We start from the raw sequence: 17574 nt of genomic DNA, 5'->3' as shown, positions 1-17574 counted from the left end.
TTTTTGGAGTGAAAAATCTCACTAAAGTAATATAGAATGCCAATCAAAAACTATGATTTTATTGTATTAAAGAGTACTGCATTGATTTGCTAAAGTTTTATAACTAAGCAAAAGTATTTCCTTTCTTAGATTTGTACTATGTGACTTAGTATGCTGTATCATGGGCTGGTTATGTTAACTGAAAGAATAAAGTCATTACCTGAATTTTACAGCACTCTAGAAAAAATACTAAACTACTAGAAAACCAAGTTCGAGCTCCTCTTTGCTGGTGGAGAGTCCTTGTCACCCATTTTGTAGATGGAAAATCTTTCAACAGCTCAGAATACAGACATTTACTTCTACATGAAATGTACACAGCTACACCTCTAGGTCTGTTAGTATTCCAAAAACCAATGCCATTGTCCTTCAAAAATTTAAATGGTCCCTATGTGCCACAGCACTCAGGCCTGGATTTTAGAATTATAAATAGTTCATTTGCTATAAAAATTTTCCTTTACCCACCCTTACCAGCACAAGTAAATTTCTCATCTTAAATAATATCAAGTCTACATACCTGCTTCAAAAACCATTCTCTTAGAAAGAGAGTGTTCTGACTAAACCTTATTTAACACTTCCATCACAAAGAGATAGTAAAGTGGTCTCCTGTAAAACTGGCAGGTCATGTCCAACTGGATTTCAAGAATAGAGAAAACAGAAGAGATAATATTATTGTATAGAAAAATGCCTAAAACTGTTGCTTAGTTTCATGTCTTTTTTAACATTTTTAATTCTATTTTTTAACATCAAATTTCTACATGCATACTTTTGTGAGTTACAGTTTTATAGCCATCAACTGAATCAAAATATAGATGAAAATATGCTTTCATCACCCCAAAAATTCCCTTATGCCCCTTACTAAATCAATCTCTTCACCTATTCCCAACCCTAGATATCCACTGCTCTATCTGTCCCAGCAGTTTTCCCTTTTCTAAATAACATGTAAATGGAATAATAGAATATGCTTGCTTTTGTTACGATTTTTTCTGACAGGAAGTAGTTTTTATTGGTGGGTGTAAAGATGGTGCAGTGCCAAGAATCATGAGTGTAGGGCCTGCCATTTGTCCAGGGGGCCATGATTACGGATGTATTTGACCTCAGAGCCATCTGGGATGAACCGTTTTTCAGCCAGCATGTCTTCAAACTCATCTGCATTAAACTTAGTAAAGCCCCACTTCTTGGAGATGTGGATCTTCTGGCAGCCAGAAAACTTGAACTTGGCCCTGCCTAGAGCCTCAATCACATGCGCCTTGTTCTGCAGCTTGGTGCGAAGCGACATGATGACTTGGCCACTGTGCCCTGGAGCTTTCCAAAGGCACCCCACATACCTGTCTGGAGTCTGTCAGCCCCAACACAGGACAACATCTTATTGATGCAGATGACATGGAGGAGGTGAAGTCGAACTCAGATGTGAAAGTCATCTTTGTCACAACTTTTCACCATGTACTTGTTAGCACAAATATGGGCAGCCTCCAGAGCTTTGGTAGAGAGCTGTTCTTATTCATCTGACGCAATGTGGCCACAGAGTGGGAACTTATCCCCTTCTGGATCTTGGCATCAGGGACACCTCGACAGAAGGGAGACTTTGGATACCGCTTATTCTTACAATAACGATAACATTGGGCTTGTGGCGGCCTATGGCGACACCAGGAACTTCAGTTGTGCACCGAAAGGGAAAGAGCTGTTATGGGGTTTTTTTTTCACTTGACATAATGCTTTTGAGATTCACTCATCTTGTTGCATGAATCAGTAATTTGTTACTTTTTTCTGCTGTGTAATATTTCATTGTAAGGCTGTATCACAGTATATACGTTCAGCAGTTGATTAACATTTAAGTTATTTACACTTTGGGAAAGTATGAATAAAGCTACTCTATATAGTCAGGTAGAGCTTTGTGTAGACATTTGTTTCATTTCTCTTGAGTAGATTCTTTTAACGGGATTTCTAAATCAGATAACAAACATATGTTTGATTTTATAAGAAAATTAAAAACTCTTTCCCAACGTAGCTGTACTGTTTTGCATTCCCACCAGCCATGTAGGAGAGTTCCAGTTGCTCCACCTCCTTGTCAGCACTTCGTATTATCTTTTTTGTTGTTTGTTTGTTTTTAACTTTGGTTATCACATTGTGGTTTTATTATCTTTTGCATTTCCCTATTGACAAATGATGTTGAATATCTATCCATGTGTTTATTTGACATCTGCCTCTCTTCTTTGGTGAACTGTTTGAATCATCTCCTTGTTTTTTATGTGGTTGGTGGTTTTCTTATTGTTGAGTTGTGAGAATTCTTTATACAATAGTTCTAAATACAAGTCCATTACCAAACGTGTTTTGCAAATATTGTTTTCTCAGTTGGTAGCTTGTCGTTTTTTGTCTTAACATCTTTTTTTTTAACAGAAGTTTTTCTGTTGAAATCTAAAATATTTTTTTTTCCTTTTATGGTTTCTGCTTTTTGTATATTATCTAAGAAATATTTGTCTCACCCAAGGTCACAAGGACAGTTTTCCCATGTTTTCTTCTAGAAATTTTATAGTTTTAGGTCATGGTTTTAGGTATGAGATACATTTCTAGTTAATTTTTATAAATGGGATGAGGAATAGGTTGACATTAATTTCTAGCACCCTCAGAATGGCCTTCATGAATAAGACAAATAGTAACAAGTGTTGGAGAGGCTGTGGAGAAAAAGGAACCCTCATACACTGTTGGTGGGAATGCAGACTGGTGCAGCCGTTATGGAAGGCAGTGGGGAGGTTCCTCAACAAATTACGAATAGAATTACCATATGACCCAGCAATCCCTCTCCTGGGTATCTACCCAAAAAATCTGAAAGCATTTCTCTATAGAGACACGTATACACCAATGTTCATTGCAGCTTTGTTTACGGTGGCCAAGACATGGAAACAACCAAAATGTCCTTCAATAGATGAATGGATAAAGAAGCTGTGTATATATACACAATGGAATACTATTCTGCATTAAGGAAAGATGATATAGGAGCATTTGTGACAACATGGATGGATCTTGAGAGTATAATGCTAAGTGAAATAAGTCAGACAGACAAAGCAGAGAACCCTATGATTTCACTGATATGTGGTATATAAACCAAAAAGAACAAGACAAACAAATGAGAAACAAAAACTCATAGACACAGACAATAATTTAGTGGTTACCAGAGGGTAAGGGGGTGGGGGGGTGAGTGATGAGGGTAAAGGGGATCAAATATATGGTGATGGAAGGAGAACTGACTCTGTGTGGTGAACACACAATGGGATTTATAGACGATGTAATACAGAATTGTACACCTGAAATCTATGTAAATTTACTAACAATTGTCATCCCAATAAATATAATTAAAAAAAAAAATTTCTAGCACCCTATGGGGTATTCCCGCACCATGCAGGAATTCTACCTGATTTGCAGGGGATACATTCCAAGACCTCCAATGGATGCTAAAACCCAGACAGTACCAAACCCTATATAGTCTATGTTTTCCTATCCATGAATACCTATGATAAAGTTTAATTTATAAATTAGGCACAGTAAGAGATTAACAACAATAACTAACAATAAAATAGAACAATTATAACAATGTATTGTTGTAAAGCTTATGTGAATGTGGTATCTCTATTTCTCAAAATATCTTATTCCATACTCAGCCTTCTTTTGGTGATGATGTGAGATGATAAAATGTCTTATATATAAATCAAGAACTTTCACCTTTTTACATAAAGGAAGCACTTCGTGGCTTTAGCATATCCAAATTGTCAGCATCACACTCTTATGTTTGGGGCCCTTGTTAAGTAAAATAAGGGTTACTTGAATACAAGCATTGCCATACCATGACAGTAGATCTAACAATCAAGACAGCTACTAAATAATAGGCAGGGAGCATATACAGCATGGATACTCTGGACAAAGGAATGATTTAAGGCCTGGGCAGGACAGAACAGGAGGACTCAAGCTTTCATCGTGTTACTCAGAATGGCATACAATTTCAGCTTATGAATTATTTATTTCTGGAATTTTCCATTTAATATTTTCAGACTATAGCTGAATGCGGGTAACCAAAGTTGCTAAAAGTGAAACTGCAGATAAGGTGGATAGCTGTAGGTTGAAGAGACTAACCTTCTTCCATTAAATTATCTTGGCATGTACAAGTATGTCTATAAACAATTTTCTATACATAACTATATGGGTATGTTTCTAGAGTTTCTATCCTGTTCCAGTGATCTAAATGTCTGACTTTTCGTTGAAACCATACTTGTGAATTTCTGTAGAATTATAGTTAAATATTAAATTATAAAATGTGAGCTATCCACTTTGTCTTATTCAAAATCACTTTTACTGTTCTAGGTGCTTTGCTTCTTCATATACATTTTAGAATCAACCTGTTAATCTCCACACAAAATCCTTCCGGGTTTTTGTTGGGATTGCAGTGAGTCACTAGGTCATGTTGAGAATTGACATCTTAACACTATTGCAATATTAAGCCTTCCATCTATAAACATGGTTGAGCTCCCATTTATTCCAGTCTTCTTTGGTTTCTGTCAAATGTCTTATAATTTTCAGCATGCAAATAATGCAAATTTCTTTTTTAGGTTTATTTATAAATATTTTGTGTTTATCATTATTATAAATGGTACTACTTTTTTTTAAAAAATCGATTTCCAACTTTTCCTGGCTAGTATATAGAAATTCAACTTCTTTTGTATCCTGAGACCTTTACTAAACTCACATATTAGTTCTTATAGTTTGTTTGTATATTATTTGGTGCTTTCAGTGTGGACAATATGTCTTTAAATAACAATTTTATTTATTTTTATTAATTTGCTGCCCCTTCCTGGCCAGGGTGTTCCTTTATAGGGGAGAAAGTCGCAGGAAAGAAGATGTGTGTCTGTCTGCACACAACAGCCAATCACCCCTTTCACACATAAACAAACCATTGAGCAGAACTCTCTCCAGTCTTCTTTCCTTTTTCCAATTTTCTCATGAGGACCCATGCAAAAATGCTTTTGAGTGAGTGTAAACTCCATTTGTGATCTGGGTCCCCTGTTTATTCCCAGATGAGATATTTCCAATGTGATGTTTTTTTCTGATGTGTCATTTTGGCTAAAATGCAGTCTTCAGTCATTTAACCAAACACTAATTTAGCTGTTGATATAAAGGACGATTGAAGCTATAAGTAAAATTCATAATCAGTTAACTTAAGGAAAAGTGTTTTGGATAATCTGGATGGGCTGAGTCAATCCATTGGAAGGCTTTAAAAGCCAAGCAGAGGCTTCCCTTTAAAAAAAAAAAAAAGAAGAAGAAGAAGAAGAAAAGAAAGAAAGAAAAAGAAACTCTATTGTCACCAGTGTCAGGATTTCCTTCTTTTTATGACTGAATAACATTCTGTTGTATATTTATACATTTTCTTTATCCAGTCAGCCATCAATAGACACTTAGGTTGTTTTCATACTTTGGCTATTATGAATAATACAGCAATGAACATGGGAGTACAAATATCTCTTTGACATAGTAATTTTATTTACCTGGGATATTACCCAGAAGCGGGATTGCTGGATCATATGGTAGTTCCAGTTTTAACTTTTTGAGGAATCTCTGTACTGTTTTCCATAATGGTTGTACCAATTTATATTCCCACCAACTGTGTACCAAGGTCCCTGCCCTCCACATCCCTCAGCATTTGTTTATTCTTCTCTATTTGATAATAGACATCTTTTTAAGTGTGAGGATATAGCACATTGTAGTTTTTATTTGTATTTTCCCCATGTCTACTGATGTTGAGCACCTTTTCACATAGATGTTGGTCATTTGTATCTTCTTTGGAAAAATTCAGTTCCTTTGCCCTGTCATTTGTAACAACATCAATGAACCTGGAGGACATTATGCTAAATTAAATAAGTCAAAACATGAAGACAAGCATTGTATGAGCTCACTTATATGTGGAATGTAAAAAAAAAATCAAGCTCCCAAAAGCAGAGAGTAGAATGGTGTTGGCAGGAGTTGAGGGTGGGGTTGATGAGAAGATACTGGCCTAAAGATATTAACTTTAAGTATAAAATACCTAATGTACTGAGTGGTGACCAAAGTTAATAATACTGTGTTGTATATTTGAAATTTTCTAACAGAATAAATCTTAAGTCTTCTCACCACACACACACACACACACACACACACACACACACACGCTCACACACACACACACACACACACACACAGTGTGAGGTTATAGATGTATAGTTATGAGTAGATTGATTGTGATCATTTCACAATGTAAAGGTATATGAAATCATAATGCTGTATGCTTTAAATATATATAGTTTTTATTTGTCATTTATACCTCTATAAAGCTGGGAGAGGAAAGGAAGAAGAAATTCTACCTATGGACAGCAGCTTAGACCTGTGCCTGCGAGTTTCATACTAACCATTATCTTCTCTTTCTGAAGTGCTGCGTTATGGATTTCAAACTTTCTTAGCCATCTCCCACAATCATCTGACTCAATTCCTTGTGATAGATAAAAGAGATAGATAGATGACAGATGATAGATAGATAGATAAAGAGAGAGGAGAGAGAGAGAGAGAGACAGAGACAGAGAGACAGAGAGAATATTTCCTACTTGTTCTGCTTCTTTGATTGAGCCTTGAGTGATGAAGTCCCTGACTTCACTAATCATACATTCTAGTGTGAGGAGGCAGATAATGAACAAGTAAATATATCTAGAGGTGATAAATAATGTAAGAAAAGATGAAATAGTACCATTTGCAATAGCACGGATGGATCTTGAGATTATCATGCCAAGCAAAATAAGTCAGACAGAAACTAAGTTAAGAACCATATTACTTCACTCATATGTGGGATATAAAAGTAAAAGCAACAAATAAACAAGACAAACAAACAAAGAAACAAAAACTCATAGACACAGACAACAGTTTAGTGGTTACAAGAGGGGGAGGGGGAGGGTCAAATATATGGTGATGGAAGGAGAACTGACTCTGTGTGGTGAACACACAATATGATATATAGATCATGTAGCATAGAATTATACCCTTGAAACCTATATAACTTTACTAACGAGTGTCACCCCAATAAACTTTTTTGAAAAGTTAAGTAGGGTAAAGACACAGAGCCTTCCAACTTAAACAGGGTGTCAGGCAAAATTCTGATGATATGATCTTTGGGCGGAAACCTGAATGAAGTGAGGAAGCAATTCCTTATATGTATTTGAGAGAAAAAACATTTCTAGTCTAGAGAATAGTGGATGCAAAGCTCATGAGATGATGGGCACTTAGTGTTTTGGGGGGAAAAAAGGATAAAAGGGCTGAAATGCAGACAGTGAGGGGGAGAAATTGAGGAATTAAGGTCAGTTTCCTGGGGCAGATCATGTAGGGCTGGAAGGTCATAGTAAGACTTTGGGTCTTATTCTGAAAGAGACATGAAACTCCACAGGGTTGTGAATAGGCACAGGCTGCCACGTAGAAAACAGTACATGTGATGGAGGAATGGAAGCCGGAAGGGCAATTGGGAAGCTATTACAATATCCCAGGAATGAGCGGATGGCAAGATGTGTAATAGAAATAGAGAGGGCAAGAAGTTCAAGTTCTCAGCATATTTTGAAGGTAGAAATGAGAGGTTTGCTGAGGGATTTGGATGAGGGTTGTGAGAAAAAGCAAAGGGACAAGAATGACACTAAACTTGTGGGCCTGAGCCTTACGCACTTGAGAGGATTTACCTGAGTCTGGATTACGTGACACCCCACAGTCCTGCTCTTTAGACAGCAAAGTGATCACCACACCACCTTGTTATTGCCTGTTAACTTTCTTCAGTCTATTCAAGATTGCCAGCCTCTTCAGGCTATGGACAATTTACATCTTGCTCATAACTATATCCCGTGGACCTGCTACAGTGCCCTGCAGACACTCAAAACCATGTATTGAATGAATGACTGTTTTTTTAATGTTTACAGTTTATAGTTAGGAAATTTACCTTCTATCAATTTAAACCTATCTATTATACTTGATAATATATTAAATATAACCTATTTTGTTAAATTTTATTTTCATAAATTTGTTAACCATGTATAATTTCTTTATTTTCATTATCTATTTTTTTCCTTTCCTCTATATGACACGGAGGCTTTAGTGTTTTTTTTCATAAATTTGGATAAAATGTTTTTATATTACATATTATCTCATCTGTGATATCTACAAACATATTCTTTATTTATTGTTTGTATTTCAGTTTTGATATTTTTTATATACAGAAGTGGCTCTTTATTTTCACTTGTATTTCAAATCTATTTATTGTTTCTCTTAGACTTTCTTTAAAAGTCCCTTTACATTTATAGAGCAAACACAAACAATTCATATCATTCTTCAACTTTTTATGGTGCAATTTTTTTAAATTATCCCTTTTTTCTCCGGGGATTTATTTTGTATGTGATGGAAAAGATTTACTAAACTTATGTTTCTCTAAAAATGCAAAACAATTGAAAAGGACAGTGAATTTTTAATCTGAGAAAACTCCTTACCAATCTCAAGGCCAACAGCTTATATTTGTGAGTTATTTTTTAAATGGTAACTAATGTCTTCATTGTCTCTGAAAAAAAACTTACTATCCTGGCAGAAAACACTGAAATATGGAAGAATAATAGTATTTGTTACTTTAATAGATATATCAATACACACCAGATATATATTTGAGTTGGTTTACTGAGCTAACACTACTGAAAGATTTAGAGTTTGAGCACAAACAGTACTTCAGTTTTTCCAAATAACCTTTCCAGTTCCCAAGAACTCCCAAACTGATATAGCTAAAAGGAAGAACTTTACTTTGGTATAACCACGCTTTGAAACTAAGCAATTTCTAGGCATTCTTATGTGCTCAACAAAGGCTATCTTGATATAATTGTGCTCATTCGACCTAAATAAGACCATTCAATTCTTTAATAGCATAAAACACTAGTCTACTGACGTTCTTAGTTTAGCACAACCACAAATAATTGAACAAACATCCTTAGCTTTTTTCTGCCTGTCAGAATTAAGCGCAAAAGACCAATGTCATAGTGGGGACTAAAAATATATGTCAAAACAAGAAAAATTTTCAAACTTCAAAAACTAATAATAAATTTGAGGACAAAGTTGACTACTATACCAAATGTAGGACTTTACATAGTTCAGTGCCCTAAACCTCTAGGGTTACAGAAATCCCAAATAAAGCATATTTTCTATTATTAGAATCCTCTATTTCTAATTCGGTTAAATTTATGCTGTAACAAAATATGGAGATTCATGAAGCTAGTTTTTTAGCTTTCTAGTTTTCATGTGCCAGAATATTTCAAACTCTAGCTCCAGGTTTTGATTTTTAAAAAAATCAAATCCATAATCAACTTATCCTAATTTTTATCAAAATGAAAACATTTACTAAGGAAGGGAAGTGACTGAGAAATATGCTGGAATTTCACCTTTGTCACTTTCGTTTAAATCAAGTCAAAGAGCATCCATGTGGCTTTCAAAGGTACAAATAAAACATGTAAAGAATTTTAGCTGACTTCTTAATGACTAGGTTTCTTCTTATATATTATTAACTTTTGAGCCATAAATCTACCTTATATCTTAGAATCTTGGCATCTGAGCACTCAGAAAAAGTTTAAGTGTTCCTGCTTAGAGAATATCCTTTGGTAAAAGACCTGAAGAATGTTTAATGACCATCAAGTGACCAAGTAAATCATCTGAGGATTCCTTTTTGTACATTTCATAATTATGTACTTTTGCATTTGGTTTAATATACAAATATCCGAAGCAAAGAGCTTAAAAATGAATGCATATATTTCACCTCAGAGATAATGTAATATAAATATTTACATTAAATGATTTTAATAAAAGCACTTTATTTGAAATATTTAAATAAATAACATTTTGTGACAATGTAAATTTTTTTTTGTAAAAGTACTTACTTAAAGTACATAAATAAAAAACAAATCATGTATTAGAAGTAATATTTTATGCAATAATTCAAAAAGCCCATTGTCATTTAAAGCAAAAATAGTATCACCTATAAAGACAAATGACAGACTCTACTTGTCACCAAAGCACATCAGGTGTTTTTACTAAACACATTTTTTTTTCATGCATGTGCTAGAACAGTTCTCTTCCTTGCCAAATTTGAGCATTTTGCTTTACAATCATGATCACGTTTAGGTCATCAACTAGGACTATGGCAGTGAAAGGAAAAGTGTGTTATGGTGCACTTTAAGTGGTTTATTTAAATGCTTTTTCTGATGGGCTAATTAATAATATCTTTTGAATCTAGAAACAAAAATTAAAAAAACAAAGTCATTTTAACCATGAGTTAAAAAATGTACATGAGTGTCCAGAATTCTGATCTACAACATTCGAATATAACAATCATTTTAAATCACTTTTAATTGCCAAAGTCCAGGTTCCCCTATTACTCTCAAGCTGAAACACAATAAATTTGAGGGACTGTGATAATTTTCAATCATGGTGTACTGCACATGCTCAGAACCCATTACTTTCAAATTTGAGGGCATATAAAAATTTGAAGAGCTTCAATTATTTTAAGTCACCATGTACACCATAGAGAGAGATTTGAAATTGTTGTGGTGCCTCACATTTTTTTCAAGCGCTTCAGCTTGGAAGAGAGACAAGCAGCATTCCAGCACTGAGGCGCAAGACACAGTGTCCTAGTTTAACATCCTAGCACAAATCACAACTGGAAACATAGACCTAAAAGCCACGGAACTACTTTTTTTCCAATTACAGATTTTGAAAGGTGGGGGTCTTTTAAAACCCAAATCAACACCCTATTCTAATTAGGAATCAGTAAAGTGAGAAGTGTGGTGATTATCAGGCCAGGGGAGAAAGACTCAAGTTGTATTTACAAAGAATTGTTTTCCTGAAACTTAAGGCGTTATGACAGATAAAAGAGACATAAAGCCAAAAAAAAAAAACAATGCAAGAAGGTTCTGAAAGCACAGCAGTCAAATTCGTGTCCTCCTACAGCTGAATTTTAATCATAGTGGCATTTCCCTCACCATGGTTTTCCTTGCCTCAATTTGCCCAGCAACGCTAACTTCCTGGTTCCCTCTTGGAGGAATAATTGTATGACATTATGTTTTACCAACACTCTTGAGCCACTTTTTCTATATTCTCTTTGTTCGGTTGTGGGAGAGGGTGAGTACTTTGACATTTTAGACAGCTCAGAGTTCACTTTCGACATCCAAATCTTTAAAGAACCCAAAAATTATATCAGCACAATCAGGCTATTTAAAGATAGCCTTTCTTCAGCATTTTCCATCTTTTCATCTCAGTAAAAAGATATGGTCTCCTTTGTTGCCTTTGGGTTTTCACGTATTTTGGGCCTGGCACTGCCCAGAGAGCAGGATACTCTCCATAATTCTGCGTCAGTGAAAACATAATGTCCTATAGTTAGAGGGGAAAAGGGGGTAGAGGCAAAAAAAAAAAAAGAAAGAAAGAAAGAAAAAGAGCCCAAAGGCACTGGAATAATTAAGCAAATGCAGTGACAGCTGTGGCAGGTCCTGGGCAGAACTGGCTCCACTGAGTTGAATTAATGACATCAACAGCCCAGTATCTCCATTAACATTTGATCATTAATTATTACCCTCTGACAGTAAGAGCCTAAACCTTCTTAGGAGTGGCCTATTATTAATCTACCTTACCTGCCCTGAGCATGGGCTGCTCCCCAACCTCAGTGCAGTTGGTGGGCTGGTTGTTGTTTCTTTTTAAAAAAAAAAAACCTCAACTATTGCTTCATTTACTTGGGTAAACGGTGATGACCATCACATTATAAAGCCTGCTTTGGATTGTTGGGTTCTGTGTTTTCATCTAAGACAGGAAGGGAACCTACCTGGACCCGTTGCGCTGACTGTCTTTGTCAAGTTTACAAGGGTCAATGAACACAGTCTACCTGTAGAACTGTGCAAGGCAGCAACAAGTAAATCATCTACCATTGTCCTTTGACCTAGTGCTTCAGGGACAAGGATTCCTCATATTTCCTCAGAATCCCATTCTTGGGTCTGTAATCATTGGGCAGAACTATCTTTTCAGTTCTAACATTCTTTACCTAGCATGCTAACCAAAACATACAGAAGTTCAATTTTATGACTGTATCATCAAATAAATATCTCTTCAAATTTTAATAATCCTTCAGACAAGTCACATTCTCTACTTTTTCTAGTGAAAATTACTTGAATTTTATCTTTTTAAAAATTAAAGATTCATTCTATATTTATATCCAAATATTTCTGATGAACATTTAAACCTTGTCAGAGCCTTGGTACACAAACATACAGACACATAGACACATCACAGATAATCTATAAAATTGCAGGAGAAGGATCAGAGAAGCTCCCCCCCCCAAAAAAAAAAATGAATGACCAGTTAATGTTGCACAATGCCTCAATTTCTCTCAAAGATTTGTCCTTACCACGTGACAATATCTCTCTACCATTGACGAGGGGGGAAAAAATGGAAAACACAAACAGAAGCTCATGAGTTAAGTACTCTCTCCCCAAGGCAGCAGACCTTATAATATTAGAGTGATAATTAACCTTTACCAAAGAAGACTTCATAGAAGTCTAATACATTAATTTGCTGATTGTTTTTTTTCCTGTTAGAGACATAATCCAGAGTTCACTTCCTAGTCATAAACATAGACACAATATAACTTAATAGAGTGCCTGCTCCAGCTAATGGCCCTGACTGGAGTGAGAAAATTCCAACACTTTTAGCACTACACAGTATATTCCCCAGCATACAAAGGGAATCTACGTATCCTTCCTCATCAGCAAGAAACAATGGTAGAATCAGACCTGAACAAAAGGTTCTGCCAGTTTGGGTTTTTTTTCTGCATCACTAATATTGGCTCCCATGTGGTGGGTGTTGTAGATTTTTCTAAAATGATTGTGAGAAATAAATAAATCCCATGCTCACCATCCTAACCCTCAAAAGAGCATCGTCCCACTTAGGGACACACCTCTGTTCTGCTGTTTATAATAGCTCATAGATTAGCCCTCCATGACGATCCTCCTGGTTCCTTTGGCCAAATCCTGGGAATCATTGGGCCTCTTCATTGGAAACCATTACTCAAAAATCACCTTGGATGCAGAGTATGTGCAATGAAACCTTTGATTAATACAAGTCCTTCATTATCCAGCACAATAAAATAATAAAATGAAAGAAAAAGTAATTTAAATTCTATGGGCTTTAGTTCTCTCATCTGTAAAAAGTACCAGAAAAAAATAAATAAATAAACAGCATGGCTCCTTTTAAGTCTAAAGTTGAGATTTTTGTGGAGATATCTGTTTGCATAGCTAAAGCCAGAATGGTAAAGGAAGAACATAGAAGGAAGGACTGAAAAATTACCTAGGAAGGAAGGACAAAGTAACCAGGACTATATTCTATTTAGTAATTAAGAAAAACAATATTTTTGATGTACAAGGTAATTTTGTGATGACGGGGGGGGGGGTGGGTATCAATGTTTCCTATCCATGTACCATTTTCTTTTAGATAATTCCTCATGGGAATTATCATCATATAGCATCAGTGTTCCCCATAAATTAACGAGGCAGCTCTATTCCCTAAGACTTTCTCTCATTCTACATATGTTTTAGTAATTTCTAGAACTTAGCTTAATTTCACTTCATCTCAATGATATAAAGACTGCTCTTACAATCACCCCAAACAGTTTTTCAAACACGCCCACCATAGATAGTTCTGGTCTCATGGGTTCAGATGTGCTCCACTTTTTTCAGAATTTTCTTATGACTTCACTTAAGTTTTCCCTTTTAATATCACCTTAAATAGATTCAAAATTAGATACTATATATTTTTTAATCTCTTGATTCTCTCTAGCCTTCTCCCATCAGTAAAATTGTTGGCTTTGGATTCTTAAAACTTCAATCAAGTTTTCTCTAACTACTTATAAATATCATCTGTCAAATATATGGTGATGGAGGGAGAACTGATTTTGGGTGGTGAACACACAATGGGATTTATAGATGATGTAATACAGAATTGTACACCTGAAATCTATGTAATTTTACTAACAAATGTCACCCCAATAAATTAAAATAAATAAAATAAATAAATAAACAGCTGTTTTTATACTCATATATATATATATATATATATATATATGTGTGTGTGTGTGTGTGTGTGTGTGTGTGTTTATATATATATATATGTCTGTTATATATATATGTCTGTTCCCACTGCATACTAATTTTATCTACCTGATATCATTTGTTTTAGTTTTTCCACAGTTTTTCTGACTCATAAGTCACATTGAGTGACCCAAGTTCACTTCAGGAGTTTTAGCTATAAATACCAGTTTCGACAAATTCTCACACCATACATAATCCATCCATATTTGAAAAAGCTTAGTAAAAAGGAAATAAATGAACATAAAGAATTAATGCATCATTTTCATAAAACTTATAATAAAAGGAGTCACATTTTCCACAGGTGATCCTTAAAGAGAAAAGTCACAATGTTAAACATTCTATTATAGTTTCTTATTAAATATTTTCCTGAATTTTCTTCATCTTATGCCACATTCACAATGACTCTTTAAAGAATTAAAATCTTGCATTTCTATTACCTCTTTTTCACATTTAGCAAGAGATTACAGAGCAGATATTGTTTGACATTGAATTTCTGTTAACATGTCCTCCACTGGAGCATAGTTGTACACATTGTTTCAAAGCTAACATAATGGGGAATATTTTCAAAGAGGGCTGTGTTTCAAGCCAGATGGTTTATCTGCCGAAACAATTCTCCCAGTAGAGAAATAGTGGCTGCACAGTTGCAGTAGTGTTCATAAGCCTAGTGCAGTAGATTCATTTGGCACCCACATTTTGGAGTCTAACAAAAGTGTGGTTTGTGTGAACCTCAGACGCTCATAAGTGAAAAGGAGTTTTTTGCAATTGCACATTGTGCTTTATTGTAAAGGCGGTAGTGTGCTCTATCAGAAACACAATATACATATATGATATGATTTTTAAATATATGTTAATAGTTTCAACCACACAATGCAAGGGGATAATGATAGAATAATTGCTTCAGAGATTATCACAGTCTAGTCCAAAAAGAGCCAAGTTACCATACTTATGTTAAAAGTATTACCTAAACTCAGGTCCACTATATCTATTAGAGTGTGAAACAGAAAAGTCTAGACCAGTATCATATCTTGGTATTTTAGCAAACATCTAGTGCTACCTCCTGAACGTTCAAGAATTACACATAGTGTTCTGTCAGTGCTGTAATGCACAGCTCTTCACCCTGATTCCTAAATAACGCTCTTGATTTAAAATCTCGTGATTTTCAAGGGCCCCTTCAAAGAAGCCTTGGTGGCTTCTGGTATTGACTTCCCTACTTACAATGATCTTCAGACGTATTGCTCTGCAAACTGGGAATCTCACGCTCCTTTGTCATAGGGACAGTCACTTCCTGTATATTAGTGCTACCCACATTTTAAAAATAAAACAGAAGAGTTAGAGGATTCCAAGAGGGGGTTACCATGCTCTGAAACGTCTCAAGCATGTAGAGGGATGGGAAAATCCCTGAGATTCCAGAGATTAAACCAAATAGCACATGGGAGGTTCTAAATAAAGAAATTCTTGGGTATGTTGGGGAAGTTGGCACCAGCCTTGCAGCTTTTTCCCTCAGAGACTATTTTTGCTTGAGTTAGCTTGTGAGTGAGTGAAAGATCGTACGTACATATGTGTACGATTTTATGTTTAAAGAACTCAATGAACGTTAATGACATTATATTTTCATGGAGAGTAAGATACCTTTTAAAATATATTATTTTTCCCTGAATTATTTTTATCCCCAATATATACCATTTCTCAATAATTTTATTTAAACAAATTATATTATCTACTTCAAAACTTCAGGATAAAAAATGAAAGGTATTTTTTTAAAAACAAAAAAGTAAAAATAATACTGGAACTATGATCTCTACAAAGTAAGTCAACATTTTCTTCACACACACACACACACACACACACACACACACACAATTTATGTCCCATAATAATTCTCAAACAGGAGAATAAAAAGTAATGATAAATACTATAAGCTTAACTGCCCTGAAATTAACAGGTTAGCTGGAAAACCCCATGACACTGTAAATGTTCACATATTATCTTTTAGGGCCCTCAATTATGATAAATCTAGATCAGAAAATTTCACTCCAAATTAATGTGTATATTAAATCCCAACAAATGTTAGAGACACATGTCAAGATGAAAATCTTTACATGAGTGTCTCTAAAACATATTGTCAAATGAATACCTGTAGGCAAATCAAAATGAAAAATATAAACACTTGCTAATTACCTGCATCATTTTGGAGGCTGCCAAAGGAATGTTAACACATTATTTCTTCCTTAGTTTTGTATATTTTGTACCATGATCTTCTTGAATGAAGGTTTGCTAGCATGACTTTTAATGCAGGCATTGAATATTGGAAGACTTGTGGGATTTTTTTTAAAAAAATAAATGGCTGTTTGGGAGAATCTTCGTATTTTTCTTTTCTTTTCCTTTTTCATTTTATGAATGTTGTCATTTACTACCAGGCAGCTTGCAGGACATTGTAGTCTAAGTTATACAGATCCTATTGTATTTATAACAGAACTTTTGTAAATATTTAGTAAAGGAGCTAATATATTTTAAAACAAAGAAAAGTCCTATCAGGTCAGATACTTGATGCTTTGTGTTTATGAATAATTAATGCCACAAATCTTTAAATACGTCCATGTCCCAAATGCCAGGAAAACTCTGGATTGTTTCAGCATATCACTGGAGTGGTTTCCTTGTGTGCTCTTGACATTTTATATCACTTGGAATAAGTTTACCAAGCAGAAAACAGAGTGTATATTTTTCTTTCTTTTTAGTAGATAGTATCATCAAAATTACATATATGAAATCCAGGAGAGAGGAAAAAAAATCTCTCATGGAAAAGTTGAAACCAATTCAAATATTTGTAGCATCAACAGCAACTGGGTATTTCCAGAAAGTGAACAAATTGAATTATTCATGAGACCAAAGTTAAGTCAATACATCTCTATCTTAACCAGATCCTTTCTAATAGTTTTCATGTTACAAAACACACAGGACAATTAAGATTTATAAATATTATATGTAAACAGAGAAGACTAGTAATTTAGTAAATCATTGTATCTGTAATACAATTGTCCTGACACACTTTTATATTTTAAAAATTGATAACTTAAATACAAAAATTTTGTGCAGGGATGCTATCAACCTTTGAAGAATATTCAGGGCATCAGGACACAGATGAAAGGAATGAAATTCCACTCAACTATTTCTTTTAGAGTAGCTAAAAGTCTAATGTACCCATTTCCTCTTCTCCATATTATCAACTTTTAATTACACTGATTTTCAAAGAAATGACATCTATCATTGTTATTACAATGTCTCATACAACATGAAAATGTTGTATGATCCCTTATTTGAATATATTTTTTCT

At 34.7% G+C, this 17574-nt stretch overlaps 1 pseudogene across 1 annotated transcript in view; it reads right to left on the bottom strand.

The window, feature by feature from the left end:
• Positions 1 to 1075: 1075 nt before the first annotated feature.
• LOC308499279 (large ribosomal subunit protein uL16-like) overlaps positions 1076 to 17574 on the bottom strand; it is a 177363-nt pseudogene continuing 160864 nt past the window's right edge. Inside the window, exon 3 of the transcript in view lies at positions 1076 to 1717. The product of the transcript in view is annotated as a large ribosomal subunit protein uL16-like (transcript). The remainder of the gene's footprint in view (positions 1718 to 17574) is intronic.

Source organism: Rhinolophus hipposideros (assembly GCF_964194185.1).
Source record: "Rhinolophus hipposideros genome assembly, chromosome: 6".
NCBI lineage: Eukaryota > Metazoa > Chordata > Mammalia > Chiroptera > Rhinolophidae > Rhinolophus > Rhinolophus hipposideros.
Note: the sequence above shows the minus strand (reverse complement) of the source record. Positions and strands in the feature narration are given on the sequence as shown.